The sequence below is a fragment of the Arachis hypogaea genome, chromosome 10, assembly GCF_003086295.3.
Source record: "Arachis hypogaea cultivar Tifrunner chromosome 10, arahy.Tifrunner.gnm2.J5K5, whole genome shotgun sequence".
NCBI classification, from domain to species: domain Eukaryota; kingdom Viridiplantae; phylum Streptophyta; class Magnoliopsida; order Fabales; family Fabaceae; genus Arachis; species Arachis hypogaea.
Genome location: NC_092045.1, coordinates 44,204,894 through 44,219,706, shown reverse-complemented (window position 1 = coordinate 44,219,706; position 14,813 = coordinate 44,204,894). Strand labels below are relative to the sequence as shown.

General features: G+C 36.4%; 1 long non-coding RNA gene across 1 annotated transcript; it reads right to left on the bottom strand.

Annotated features, from left to right (window-relative positions):
• Window positions 1–441: 441 nt before the first annotated feature.
• On the bottom strand, window positions 442–1,469 carry LOC112718230 (uncharacterized). Its single transcript, XR_003160704.3, has 4 exons — window positions 1,402–1,469; window positions 1,197–1,276; window positions 921–1,051; window positions 442–496 (listed from the first exon to the last, which is right to left on the bottom strand). It is a non-coding gene; the product is annotated as an uncharacterized lncRNA (long non-coding RNA).
• Between the last annotated feature and the right edge of the window lie 13,344 nt (window positions 1,470–14,813).

Below are 14,813 nucleotides of genomic sequence, written 5' to 3'. Positions count from 1 at the left end.
TTTATTTAAATGAGTTGAATATTACAAAATAAAAATAAATACATAATTATACTGAATAATTTCTCTAAATAACAAATTATCTGTAAACAATATATATTTACAATGATCCAAAAATACTAGAATAGAAGTTAATTTTGAATATTCATACATCTCACACTAAATTAAGCATAGCTTTATCAAAATAAGCATAAAATCACTTAGAATTTACTACTAATACTCTTCGAAAAACTAAATTAAAATATTATATCCTACATAAATATCTTCTAATAAAAATTCAAAATGTTAAAGTCATTCCTAACTTTTTATTATTAGTGCTCAATCCACATATGATAGATCATGAGAAAGTAAAATAAATAAATTACTAGTGTTAGTTCTTTTTCATTGAAAAAAATGGGTGGTGTGACTTGCTTCCCTCAGAGACAATGGCCAACACGAGTTGTGACTTGTTATGCTCAACTTCACAGGAAACAAGGGGTGTCCCATTGAAACCCAAAACCTGTAACAGAAATAAATAGATATGTAACAGCAAGAAAATGAAATGCTAAATAATAAGTAGAAAATTTTGGTCAACTACGAGAATACAACAGATAAAGTAAGGGAAGAACCATTCAATATGCCAGGCAAACAAAAGAACAAAATATTCAAATCCTTGATGGGAAAGATAGTATATAATTTTGAAGCAACAAGTTTAGTGGCAAACTCAATAAGTATCCATGTAGGATAGAGATAACTAAAAGATTACTACTAAAACCACTTCATCATAACAACGGTGAAATCAACATCAGAAAATTCAAGATCACATTATAGGCAAATGTCAACCAGCACAATCCCTTGAAGGCATAAACACATTATGAAAAAATTCAACTTTATTTTGTCCATTGCATATTATATATATAAACACGAAGGAAATGTAAACATACGGGTCTGCACGGCTGAGTCTGCAGAGTTCACAATAAAATTTATCAGGTACTGGCAGGACACCTTCCATAGGTTTTTCTGGAACAATAACACAATTTATGTGCTGCCACACATGGCATCGTGGATCGTCACACTACAATAAGATGAGAAAAAATAAATTCCATAATGAAATGTCGAATATAGGAAACAAGAGGTCCTATTGAAAGTACGTGCAATTTAAAAGAACATCTGCAAATGCACATTACTGCTATCTGATTGAAAGGAATCATCTTTTTCACCTTTAATTTTCACATTACTGCTATCTGAGGCTCCCTGTCCCTTTGATGCAAGGTCAGTGGCACCAAATATATGCATTTTTCTGGGCCAAGAAAAAAAGGTGAACAAAGAACCAACATAAACCAGACACAAATATATGCACCGCATATGACTATCTAAGTATTTTATATCAAACAGAATACCATCAAACTTGTTGCCAAGACTTACCTATATGTGTCGTCCACTAATTTTGCCACCTGTTCTTTTCCAATAGCATTCTTCTTGGCAAACATTTTGGATACTGGGGAAAAAAGTGACAAGTTGGTTAAGTTTAACAGAACAATGAGAGAGGAACACAAGAAAACTAACTCCGCATATTAAAATCATGAAATAGTGCACAAAGAAAGATGGTTAAAAGTGTAAATGAATCGGAGGTAAATGAGCACTGGAATTTGGAATCGGTAGCAACAAGTCTTATGAATGAATCTGAGATTTGATATTATAATTTTTAATTGTAGTTGATAAGAAGAAAGATGGTTAAAAGTGCCAAAGAAAGCATAAAGCAGCAAGCCAGCAAATCAGAAATTTATGAGAATCTGCAGGCTGTGTTTATAGAAATGGATAGCACTCAAGATATAAGCATAAGCCTTCAAACCTTGTCCTAATTGAAGAATAGCTAAGTTCATATTATTCATCTTGAATTATGATTTTTCACAAAACCATTCAGTGGCCAAAGAACTAGCTGAATTAAATAAATCATAAACTCACCCAGATTTATGAACTTGAAACAAATAAATCAAATTAGACATAATAAATAAATTAATAACAGTGACAAGCACACACAAACCCAGAATCAGTCTTATTCCTTTTTGTATGAATTAAGACTTAAGAGTCAAATCAATCAACAACACTAAGCAGCAAAATGTGCACTCATACAAAGGTTTTGGTCATTTTGTTACTTTGCCAGAACCAATGGCAGCAACAATAACTGACAATCTCACAAACCAGTCGCGGCTATCGTCGGCAAAAATCTCGAAGCAGAAACAAAAAATGGTAATAACAACAAGGTGGTCTACAAGACTTGTAAGCAAAATGCCGAAAACATCGACATACAATCCACTTTGGTTACATATAATGCACACAAATAGTCATATATGCAACAGGCTTAGTTGGACCAAATAAATAAAAAATAGAATATATTAAATTTCTACTAAGAGTAAGAAACCAAATTTAGAAACAAATTGATTTAGTAATGTATAAATCACAAAAACTACTCATGCTAAATTTCATAGAACTATAGAACATTGAGAACAAAATTGGAAATGAAACAAATTAAACATGGGATGGATGACATGATATACAAACCATATTGAAGGAGCTGGGTACTCTATCTTACCTTTGATTGGTTGGACCTCTCGAGCTGTAGGAAGGCCATGCAAGCCAAAACTAACAATGCAATAAAAATCCCCTTCATGCTGTGATTATTGAAAGGTATAAAAAAAATTGAACACTTGTTTACAATCTAGTTAAATCTAAAGAGACAAGCAAAATTGGATGAACAGATCTTGCAAAAATTAATCAAAAACACCCAACAAAAGAAAAATAAATCAAGATAGTAAAGAAAGCATAGTGGATTGGCAAAGTTAGCAAAAGCAAATGCAGATCATTAGATCAGTGTAATACATGAAAATTCTGAGAAATTGACTTGAAGGAGATGAATAAGCACTTAAAAATATGTTCCTTTTGCTTCACTCAAATTTTAACTCCAGTTGGCACAGTCTCAGAGAAAGACCAAACTTTGAAATGATGAATTCAATGATAGGACTATTTAGGAACATGAAGCTCAACTCAAAACACATGGAATTAGTTAACAGATAGAGTGAAGAGGAGGTACCTGTCACGGATTTGAACTTGTTCCATCATGGATGCCATTCTTTGCTGATAAGCTTCTGGAAGTGATTCCAAACTAGCTAACATGCTCTTATCCATGATTCAATTCAATTCAACTCAACCTAGTGTTCTTCATTCACATTAATCATATATGATCTGTTAAACACGAATTTACAATGAAATAATATGTTGAACTGATTATGGCGAGACATATGATCTGGTATTAATCAACCCAATTAATTAGTAGATGGATCAAAATCAAATTGAGAAAACTAATCCAAATAGAAACCAAAACCTGAAGAAGAGATCTGGGGAGATTGCAGCAGAACTTTTCAAAGGAGAGAATTGCATCCGCACCCTTGGAATCGAAAACGGCACCGATGAAACGCCTGCAGAGACATCAAAATTGAAATTGAAATGAGAATGAAATTAAAGTTGGAGAGAGAGAGAGGTTGGGAGTATGAACAGGAAGTAATCGTAGAAGCCGAAAGTGAGGAGAGAGCATGGCAAGCCCTAGCAGTGGCGGCGGCTTCAATTGACCCTAGGAGCGACGACAGTGCATGGCGGAACAACCTCCTTCTCTCTTGCATCGCGTCTTCGTCCTCTCTCTCCATCTCGTCTGTGAATCCTCTTTCTCTCTCTCCTCCGGACTCCCTCCTCCACGACGGCGATGGCGGTGGCTGTAGCAGCGTTGCGGTGGTGACCCCTCTCACTCTCTGTTCTCTCGCTCGTGCTCTCATCTCTGTCTTCCTCCTCTCCTCCCTCTGGTTCACTCATTCTCTCGGATCTGGGTGTGTGTGTGAAAGGAAAGGCTACGTGCATTTGAACAATTAATTGGAAGGGGAGTTAGGGTTTTGAACAATTAATTGGCAGGGTTGCGAGGGTTTACGAAGTAGGCGCAGGGAGGCAGGGTTGCAAGGATGAATGAAGGTGCGTTCTTTGGAGGGAATGACAAAAATTTTACTAAGTGTATGTAACGGGAAAAGAGGGAAAAATTTACTAAGTGTCAAATTTTTTGCTGTAGACACATTAGGCATCACTTTTAAAACGCACCCAAAACTTAATAAATAGGCTACTCTCTAAAAGCGTTTCCTTTGATACAAAAAGTGAACCTATAGATATCAACATACGGCTACGCTTTATAAGTGATTTCTGAAATACCTAAGGCTACACTTTTTAAATGATGCCACAATTGTGTATCCTTTTCTCATATAAAAAGGCAACACGGAGAAAAGCGTAGCCTATTCATAGAATAGGCTACGCTTTTCAAATGTAGCTTAAAAAAAGTGTGGCTGAATGGGTATTTTTCTTGTAGTGTGAGATTGCAATTGAGCGTACCATGTTGATGGCGCCATTGATGATCACAATTTCGTGCACCAGTTAACTTAGGCCTACAGGACCTCTAGGGCCAACAGAAAAGCAGTAGATAAACATATAATAGAACATCATGCCACAAGGATGAATTCTTTATTTTTATAATCTTCTCTTCTATTCTCTTTGTTATTATATTACTCTTTTCTCTTTGTCTCTTTACTCTGCTTTGGTTACTCTGTTCTCTGTGTCTCTCTACTCTGCTCTAATTTCTCTGTTTAAAGTATATATTTAAAGCTTATGTAAATTTCGGTATGAATAGTTAGCCTGTCCCAAGTATAGGTTCATTAAGTCTATACTGAAACAGTTTAACTTTTCATATAATACCTAACCCTAGTCGCAACTCAAGGACTAACAATGTTGCCCTAGTTCGTTCGTTAATCTCTGTCTAGTTTTCTGTCGCTAAAACGTTACAAAATTTTCTTTGGTCTTTTTATTTTCTTTAACTTTTTATCTTCCTTTTATCTTTGCCTCACTAATATGTTCTTACCACTCCCTAAGTGTTTTATGAAGATAATTATGAGATTCTACGCTTAAAGTTGTTTTTTTAAAGCTTTTACAGAAAACTATCTTTTCCGCATTATTTTATTATTTTATTAAAATATTATTTTTTAATTAAATATTATTATTTAATATTTTATTATTATTTATTATTTTATCATTAAATTTTCGAAAATTACCCCACTTTAACTTTTAACCTTTAAAATTCACTTTTTACCACCCGTAACTTTTAATATTTCTACTTTAACCCCCCTAACTTTCAGAAATTACCAAATAACCCCCAAACACCTAAAATTTTACTTCCTTGCCCTTTTAAATATCTAAAGCCTATTCTTCCACATTCTTCATCACACTCAAAGTGTTCTTCGTATTCTTCAAAAATTCTTCAGATTCTTTCTCTGTTTTTACCCGTTTTTCAATCTTTTTAGCAACCGATTTTTACCATAATTCAAAATAAATTAGCATCCACTAAAGCCCCATATTTTCTACATGATTTTAACACAAATTGAACCCCAAATTTAGGTCTAGGGTTCATTTTTCGAGCAGCCATGAAGAACAAAAGTTCAAAGTTGAATATCATTAAATTTCATCAAATTTTCACCAAAATTTCAACAAAAATCACCCATATAAACAGTCAATTTCAAGCATAACCAAACCATATCATAATCACACAACTCAAACACAATTGATCAATATTAATTTCGTCAAACCCTAGCTAGTTTTGCTGCTTCAAATTCCGTTATGTCCTTAGGTGGTCATTAAGCACTTTTTCCTCCTAAATCACATCAATAACAACTTTAAATCCAAAAACTCTCAACTGACCAAATCTCTCTCAGAACGTTAGGAAGGGATATCTCACCTTATACTTGCTGAAAATTAACGTTTCTTGGTCCTCAAGTCATGTTAAGCATGATTCCTAAGGAAGAACATAAAAAAAACACATGTTTAAGCATGTTTCCTTGAAACCGAAGCAAACGGGAGATGGTGCAGTCAACTCACCTTGATTCTAGCCTTGATAAGTCATATGATTATGTAGAGAAATAAAAGATGATTATTTTTGTCAGATTGGAATTTTGATTTGAGTTTTAGTTCAACAGAATTCAAGCTTTGAAGATTTGGAACTAAGAACTTTTCTCTCCTTTTTCTCTTGATGATTTTCGGCCACAATGAGCAAATGAGGCAGCCTTGGGGATTTTGGGGGTGTATGGTGAGTTGTGGTTGGTTGTCTTGGAGGTGGATTAAAATAATATTAAAATATCTCTGATGTATAACTAATAAAACTAGGTGTATGGGAACACTCGTATAAACATTTCTAAAAATTATTTTATGAGCTACTAGCATAAATGACACTAGTAACATATCTCATATGAGAATAGAACTTGTATGATGAGGCCTTAGCATTGCTAAAGTCATCAGAGAGTGCTGGTGTTAATCTGCACCAGTAAACTGTGAATCCGGTTAAACCGATTTCCTGTTCTTAACTAAGACTGACCAGGTAACCTTATAATATCATTCAAGCATCTTCTAATACTAATATAATGATAATATTATACTATTATCTCTCTTATCTCATGAATCGGGTCTAGTTCGTCAAATTGAGACTATTTAAGAAAATCAGAGTCAAAATTCCTAACCGATACGGTTCAAAAACTAGGTTCTTTGTGATTGCATTATCGAGCTTGCCTCAGAAGAGGTTCTAGCTTAATGATGCAATAATGACAATGAGGATTGATATACATGATGATACAATAGAGGTGTTCCCTTTATTGATCATCCAGAGAAATCCGTGCCTGCATAAAAGATCTCACGTACTCGAAAATCGAGGTTGTTACAAGAAGCAGAGAAGAACCACGTTAGTGGTTACGTTAGTGCCACTAACGTGGACACTAACGTAGAAGGGAAGCAAGCTTGTAAAGTTTGCGGCAACGTTAACGCCACTAACTTTAGAGAAGGGCAAGAAGAACCACGTTAGCGGCCCTGTTAGTGCCACTAACGTGGGCATTAACGTGGAGCAAAAAAGGAGCCAACGTTAGTGACACTAACTTTGGCACTAACATTGGAAAAGATCAAGAACACCTACGTTAGTGGTCCCGTTAGTGCCACTAACGTGGGCATTAACGTGGAAGAAGGAGGCAGCTATGAAGTTAGTGGCAATGTTAACGCCACTAACTTTAGCGAAGCAAAGAAGGCCTACGTTAGGGGCCACGTTAGCGCCACTAATGTGGAGACTAACGTGGGCAAAATCTCACCGGGCAGCCTGGCCATGCCTTCTCAAACAAGAATAACTTGAGCCACAAAGCTCCAAATGAGGTCATTCTAGTGGCATTGAAAAGTAGGATTCTAGAGCTTTCCAAGCATATATGGCACTACATGGTGGACACTAAATTTGAGGGAGAAAATCTGTCCCGAACGTGCAAAGATGAATATGGTATCAACCTGTAGTAAGGCAGGCTGACCTCTTCACATTCCAAGAAGTGTAACTCAAGCTATGGAGCTCCAAATGATGCACTTTTAAAAGCGTTGGAAAGTAGAGATTCTGGGCTTTCCAACAATATATAATAATATGTGGTGGACGTAAATTTTGAGCCTCAGAACCTGGCAATGTTAATCCCCTGAACACTGACGTTAGTGTGGCTAACGTTGCCACTAACGCAAGCGACTGCGCTAGCGACCCTGTCCCCTTCAAAGGAGCATAACCTGAGTTACAGAGGTCTAATTGAAGTTCTTCTAGCTGCGTTAGAAAGATGACATTTAGAGCTTTCTAACGATATATAATACGCTATAGTGAGTATGAAATTGAAGCAACAATAATAGGCATCTTTTAAGCCCCAAAAATACCAACTGGGTAGCAAGTGTGACGTTAGTGCCATTAACTTCAGCACTAACGCCACACTTGTAGCGTTCGTGTGGCTAACGGCAGCAATAACATGAAGTCACCCTGGACCTCAATTTGATTCACTTCTCTCTCAAGCCCACTTCAATATTCAAGCAAGCAAACCCTACAATTGTCAACCAATCAAGGCCACAAGAAGCATCTAGAATAGTTAATTTTCATTTCATTGTAATTTGCTTTCAATTTCATTTCATTCTATAAATTAAGAGATCCTATATAAAGGCCTTAGTTTTTACAATCAAAGGACCGTATTCTGGGGCTGGACACACCAGAGAAGAGGGGTCTTCGGACTCACCTCCCCCCTACACTCTTCTTCCTTTTCTCATCCTTTTCTTTTCATAGTAGTAGTTTAATTCTAGTTTGTACTTTTCATTTATGAACTTTGAAGCTTCAATTTCAGTTTTAATCTTCATCTTTATTTTTTTGCACTTTATTTCTTTTCTGTTTTGATAGAGCAATGAACAACTAAACCCCTTTTCATTGAGTTAGGGAGCTCTGTTGTGATTTGATGGATCAATTGTAATTTTCATTCTTCTTCTTCGTTCTTTTCTCTTGATTTTACTAGAAAGCTTTCGAGCTTCATCCAATTGGGTAGTTGTCTTGGAAAAGAGGCTATTCATAATTGGAAGAGGAATGAAGAGATCATGCTAGAAATGCTTTCTCATGCTGGATCGGATTGGGATTTGGATGGATATAGTGACATATAATCCTACCAATACTTTGATTCGGAAATGCATGTGGTATAATCAGTGACCATACTTTATCTCTTCCCATGAGCAATTAAATCAAGGAATTGGGCAATTGTTCAAGCTTAGAGAGATTGGATTTCCAAGGAATTAGGATTAACAAAGTACCGGTTGATTGATTTACTAGATTAGACACTTTTCTTTTGTCTTTGTTTTCTTTTGTTTCTTTATTTTCTTTTGCTAACTAACTATTTATGATATTGCCTCACTGGAAATTTCCTCAATTGTGATAAGGGGAATTCCAATCTCTTTTATCTTGGTGATTGTTGTTTATTACAGAGTATTTTGAAGAAAAATAGAGTATAGATCATCCTTTGGTCAATCTAGTTACATGGGATACTTCTCACCACCACAAAATAATTCATGTTATTATGATAATGGTTGTTAGGAATATCAAGAACATGAAATGGGGTGATTCCCAGGGTCACAAAATAATCCATATTTTGATGAATTTGATCACTACTCAAGTTGTGGCTAGGAAGATCAAAACCAAAGAGATTTCACTTATTCACACCCTATTTATCAAGAGCCGTCATCCTTTAATTATTGAACCTCACCTCATAGCTTTCCGGGTCAAAACCCTCTACTATTTGGATATGCCTCAACACAAAATTCCTCCCCACATCCATGCAATTTATCTCACCACTCACACAATTCATTCTATTACACACAAAATTCTTCTCACAGTACACAAAACCCATATCATTACCCACAAGAGTCATACCACTCTCAGAACATACAACCACAAAACAACCAATTCCATTCACAAAATAGCCACCCTCAACCTCCAAATTCCAACCCAGCTACACACCCTCCCCTTGAAGATAAGCTATCAAGGATAGAGAATGATAAACCCCAATTTTGTGGTTTATCTTGTGCTTAATTTGGGGGTTTTTGTCAATATTTCTTGCACTTATTCACAAGAAATGCATGGTTTTGTGTTCACTTCCTAATATTGCTCCATGATGCAAAACATGCTTATTTTTCCTTAGAATTGCTATATTTTGATCCTCTTTATTGCCATTCAATGCCGTGACGTATTTGTTGAGTGATTTCAGAATTAATAGGATAAGAATGGCCTAGAAGAGAGAAAGAAATCATGCACAAGAGGAAGGAACATGAAGATTTGGATTTTGGGAACTTCAGCACCGACGCGCACGCGCACGCATGGATGAGGATAGCTGGAAGCAGCGCCCAAGGATGGACGTATCCGCGCAGGCCAGAGAATTCCAACTGACGTGCATGCGCACTTGGCGCGCACGCGTGGATCGCAAAAGCAATCGGCGCGCACGCATGCATAGCGCGCAGCGCAGGAAGCTGCACGTGACCTCATTAAAGGAAATCGTGCCTGGTGATTTCTGAAGCTCATTAGGCCCAAATTCAAGCTATTCTGCATGAAAAAAAGACCCAAGGATACTAGGGAGAAGAGGGGGATCAATCATTTTTACACTAAGACACATTTTTCTAGTTTTTAGTTCTTTATTCTTCTAGAGAGAGAAACCCTTGTTCTTCTCTAGATCTAGCTTTAAATTGATCTTCCCTTGTTAAATTCTGAATTGGTTCTTGTTAATTACTAGTTTTGATTGTTTAATTTGAATTCCTTAGTATAATTTTGCTTAGATCTTGTGTTAGTTTATGGATTCTTGTCAATTGTCACCTTATACCCATTTCATGAATGTTGTTAATCTTGGTTTGTTGATATCACATTGATGATTTCTATGATTAATTGTGTTGTTTGAATGATTGTAAGTTGATACTTGTTAGTGGGTATTTGTCAATTTCAATCCAATTGCAATTTGAACATGTCTTTTGTTAATGCTTACCATGTGTTTGATGAATTGTTTACCTTGATTATGGAGTATTTATTTTTACTCTTGGCGTAGGCCAAGGGAATTGGGTAAACTTGAGTCATTGGGTCTAATGGATTTCATGATTTAGGAACCCTTAGTGGTCAATTTGATAGCCATTGACACTAGCCTACTACTAGGTTAGTAGTGAGGTTAGACCTTAAGGGTTGATGTTGACTAAACCATTTAACGTACTTCAAGTATAGAAGTAGATTTAGTGAGTTTGGTTCCTCATAATTGTCAAGATATGGTTATTAGACAAGGATAGTGACCCCAATTCCCATGTCTAACCAAGAGTTGTTTATATCATTCTTATTTGGAAACCCAAAAAAATCTTGATTGCCACGGAGATTGTTTATATCATTCTTATTTGAAAAATCTTGGTCGTCCAAGTAATACCTTACGTGAGTAAGGGTCGATCCCACGGAGATTGTTGGTTTGAAGCAAGCTATGTTTATTTTATTATTCTTAGTTAGGATATCAATTATAATTATCAGTTTGAATTATTAGAAAAATAAAGGAGCGTGAAATAAATAATTGTTACTTTAATAATGGGAAATATGTTGGAGTTTTGGAGATGCTTTGTCTGTTTATTTCAGCTTTTATCTTGTAATCCTCTTCCCATACGCAAGGCTGCTTCCATGGCAAGCTATATGTAGGGTGTCACCGTTGTCAATGGCTACTTCCCATCCTCTCAGTGAAAATGGTCCAAATGCTCTATCACAGCACGGCTAATCAGCTATTGGTTCTCGATCATGTAAGAATAGAATCCATTGATTCTTTTGCGTTTGTCATCATGCCCAACACTCGCGAGTTTGAAGCTCGTCACAGTCATCCAATCCCAGAATCCTACTTGGAATACCACAAACAAGGTTTAGACTTTCCAAATTCTCATGAATGCCGCCCTCAATTCCAGCTTATACCATAAAGATTCTGATTAAGAAATCTAAGAGATACTCATTCAATCTGATGTAGAACAGAGATGGTTGTCAGGCACACGTTCATGGATTGAGGAAGGTGATGAGTGTCACGGATCATCACCTTCTTCATAGTTAAGCGTGAATGAACATCTTAGATAAGAACAAACGTGTTTGAATGGAAAACAGGAGTAATTGCATTAATTCATCGAGACGCTGCAGAGCTTCTCACCCCCAACAATGGAGTTTAGAGACTCATGCAGTCAAAGAGTATAAAATTTAGATCTAGAAATGTCATGAGGTACAAAATAAATCTCTAAAAGTTGTTTAAATACTAAACTAGTAACCTAGGTTTACAGAGAATGAGTAAACTAAGATAATTGGTGTAAAAATCCACTTCTGGGGCCCACTTGGTGTGTGCTGGGGCTGAGACTAAAGCTTCTCACGTGCCTGGGCTATTTCTGGAGTTGAACGCTAGGTTGTAACGTGTTTTTGGCGTTGAACTCCAACTTGTAACCTGTTTCTGGTGCTGGACGCCTGATTACAACATGGAACTGGCGTTGAACGCCAGTTTACATCGTCTATCGTCACGCAAAGTATGAACTATTATATATTGCTGGGAAGCCCTGGATGTCTACTTTTCAACCCAATTAAGAGCGCGTCAATTAGACTCGTGTAGCTCCAAAAAATCTATTCCGAGTGCAGGGAGGTCAGGATCCAACAACATCAGCAGTCCTTTTTCAGCCTGACTTAGATTTTTGCTCAGCTCCCTCAATTTCAGCCAGAAAATACCTGAAATCACAAAAAAACACACAAACTCATAGTAAAGTCCAGAAATGTGATTTTTGCTTAAAAACTAATAAAATTATATTAAAAACTAATTAAAACATGCTAAAATCTATATGAAAATACCCCCCAAAAAGCGTATAAAATATCCGCTCATCACAACACCAAACTTAAACTGTTGCTTGTCCTCAAGCAACTAGATAAATAAAATAGGATGAAAAGAAATTAAGAAGCAATAATATCTCAGAGTTTCAAGTGAAGCTCAGATTCTAATTAGATGAGCGGGGCTGGTAGCTTTTTGCTTGCGAACAGTTTTGGCATCTCACTTTATCCTTTGAAATTCAGAATGATTGGCATCCATAGGAACTCAGAATTCAGATAGTATCATTGATTCTCCTAGTGTAGTATGTTGATTCTTGAACACAGTTACTTTGTGAGTCTTGGCCGTGGCCCTAAGCACTTTGTTTTCCAGTATTACCACCGGATACATAAATGCCACAGACACATAACTGGGTGAACCTTTTCAGATTGTGACTTAGCTTTGCTAAAGTCCCCAATTAGAGGTGTCCAGAGTTCTTAAGCACACTCTTTTTGCTTTGGATCACGACTTTAACCACTCAGTCTCAAGCTTTTCACTTGGACCTGCATGCCACAAGCACATGGTTAGGGACAGCTTGATTTAGCCGCTTAGGCCTAGATTTATTTCTTGGGCCCTCCTATCCGCTGATGCTCAAAGCCTTGGATCCTTTTCACCCTTGCCTTTTGGTTTTAAGGGCAATTGGCTTTTTCTACCTCTTTTGCTTTTTTTTTTGCAAATTACTGACTTTTCATTTTTTTCGCAAGCTTGTTTTTCACTGCTTTTTCTTGCTTCAAGAATCAATTTCATGTTTTTTCAGATCATCAATAACATTTCTCTTGTTCATCATTCTTTCAGGAGCCAACAATTTTAACATTCATAAAATTCAATATAAAAAATATGCAATGTTCAGTCATTCATTCAGAAGACAAAAAGTATTGCCACCACATATAAATAATTAGAATCTTCTTTATTAAGAACTCAAAAAAAAATATTGCCTCTTTATTCTAAAAATCTACTATTTTATTCATGTTTGATGATGATGAGAAAAATAAATTATAGCTTAATTGGAGATAAAATCAAAATAGAGATACTAATTACTACTACTAATATATAACTTCTAAGGTAAATTCATAATAAGAACAATTATCACAGAGTTAAGGCATAGATTAAGACTCAACATCCTTTATTTTGGGAAGTGGGTGTTCCTCTAGTCTGTGGGATGCTTGATCCTTCAAGAGATAATTTCTGACGCTTCAGTTCCTTCAAGTCACATCCTTGCTCTTCCTGTTCCCTTAGGTGCCATGATCTTGATGAGTTTTAGCTCAGTGATCATGGCAAATCACACCAAACTTAGAGGTTTGCTTGTCCTCAAGCAAAAGAAAGGATAGGAGAGGAATAGAGGGGGAAGCAATTTCGAAATTCAGAAGATATGATGAGTTGAAAAAGATTTGAAAAAGAGTTGGATTGGAAAAAGATTTGTGTTTATGGATTAAGATACATTTGATAGTTTTGTAAAAGGAATTTTTGAAATTAGGATTTTTAGAAATTAGGATTAAAATTTTTGGAATTGAAGGATGATATTTTGAAACATGTTTATGCAAGAAATCATGAATTGAAACATAAAAATTAGAAAATTTGTGAAGAAAAATGAATTTTACTTCCTCCCCACCATTCTAGCGTTAAACGCCTAAACGCTGCATGTTTTAGGCGTTTAACGTCCAATTGCTGCTTCTCCTGGGCGTTCAACACCCAGCTATTGCTTCTTTCTGGCGTTGAACGCCAGGAAGTCCTTTGTCATTGGGCATTTTTCTGAACGCCCAGGATGCTGTAATTCTGGCGTTAAACGCCCAGACGGTGTTTCTTTCTGGCGTTCAACGTCCAGAAGATGCTCCTTTCTGGCGTTTAACACCCAGATGGCTATCCTTACTGGCGTTGAACGCCCAATGGATGCTTTTTTTGGGCGTTCAACGCCCAAAACAACTTTTACTGGCTTTTTCGCACCAGTGAGCATCCTTTTTGCTGTTTTATCTTGTGAGGCCTTCTGTAACTCTGTGAACTCATGCCATTGCCATTTTACCTTGAAGAAAATTAAAAATTATAAAAAATAAACTTTGTAAATGGCTGGGTTGCCATTTTACTCATGCAAGCGCTTCTTTATTGTCTTTAGCTGGACTATTACTGAGCTTTTAATCAAGCCTCAGTTTTGAGCATTCTTGCTCAAAATTACCTTCAAGATAATGTTTGACTCTCTGTCCATTAACAATGAACTTTTTACTAGAATCATTATCCTGAAGCTCTACGTATCCATATGGTGACACGTTTGTAATCACATATGGGCCACTCCACCGGGACTTCAATTTCCCGGGGAATAATCTGAGCCTAGAATTAAATAGCAGAACTTTCTGCCCTGGCTCAAAGACTCTAGATGATAATTTCTTATCATGCCATCTTTTTGCTTTCTCTTTGTAAATTTTTGCATTCTCGAAAGCATCGAGTCTAAATTCCTCTAGCTCATTTAACTGGAGCAATCGTTTTTCTCCAGCTAACTTGGTATCAAGGTTTAGGAATCTGGTTGCCCAGTAGGCCTTATGTTCCAGTTCCACTGGCAAG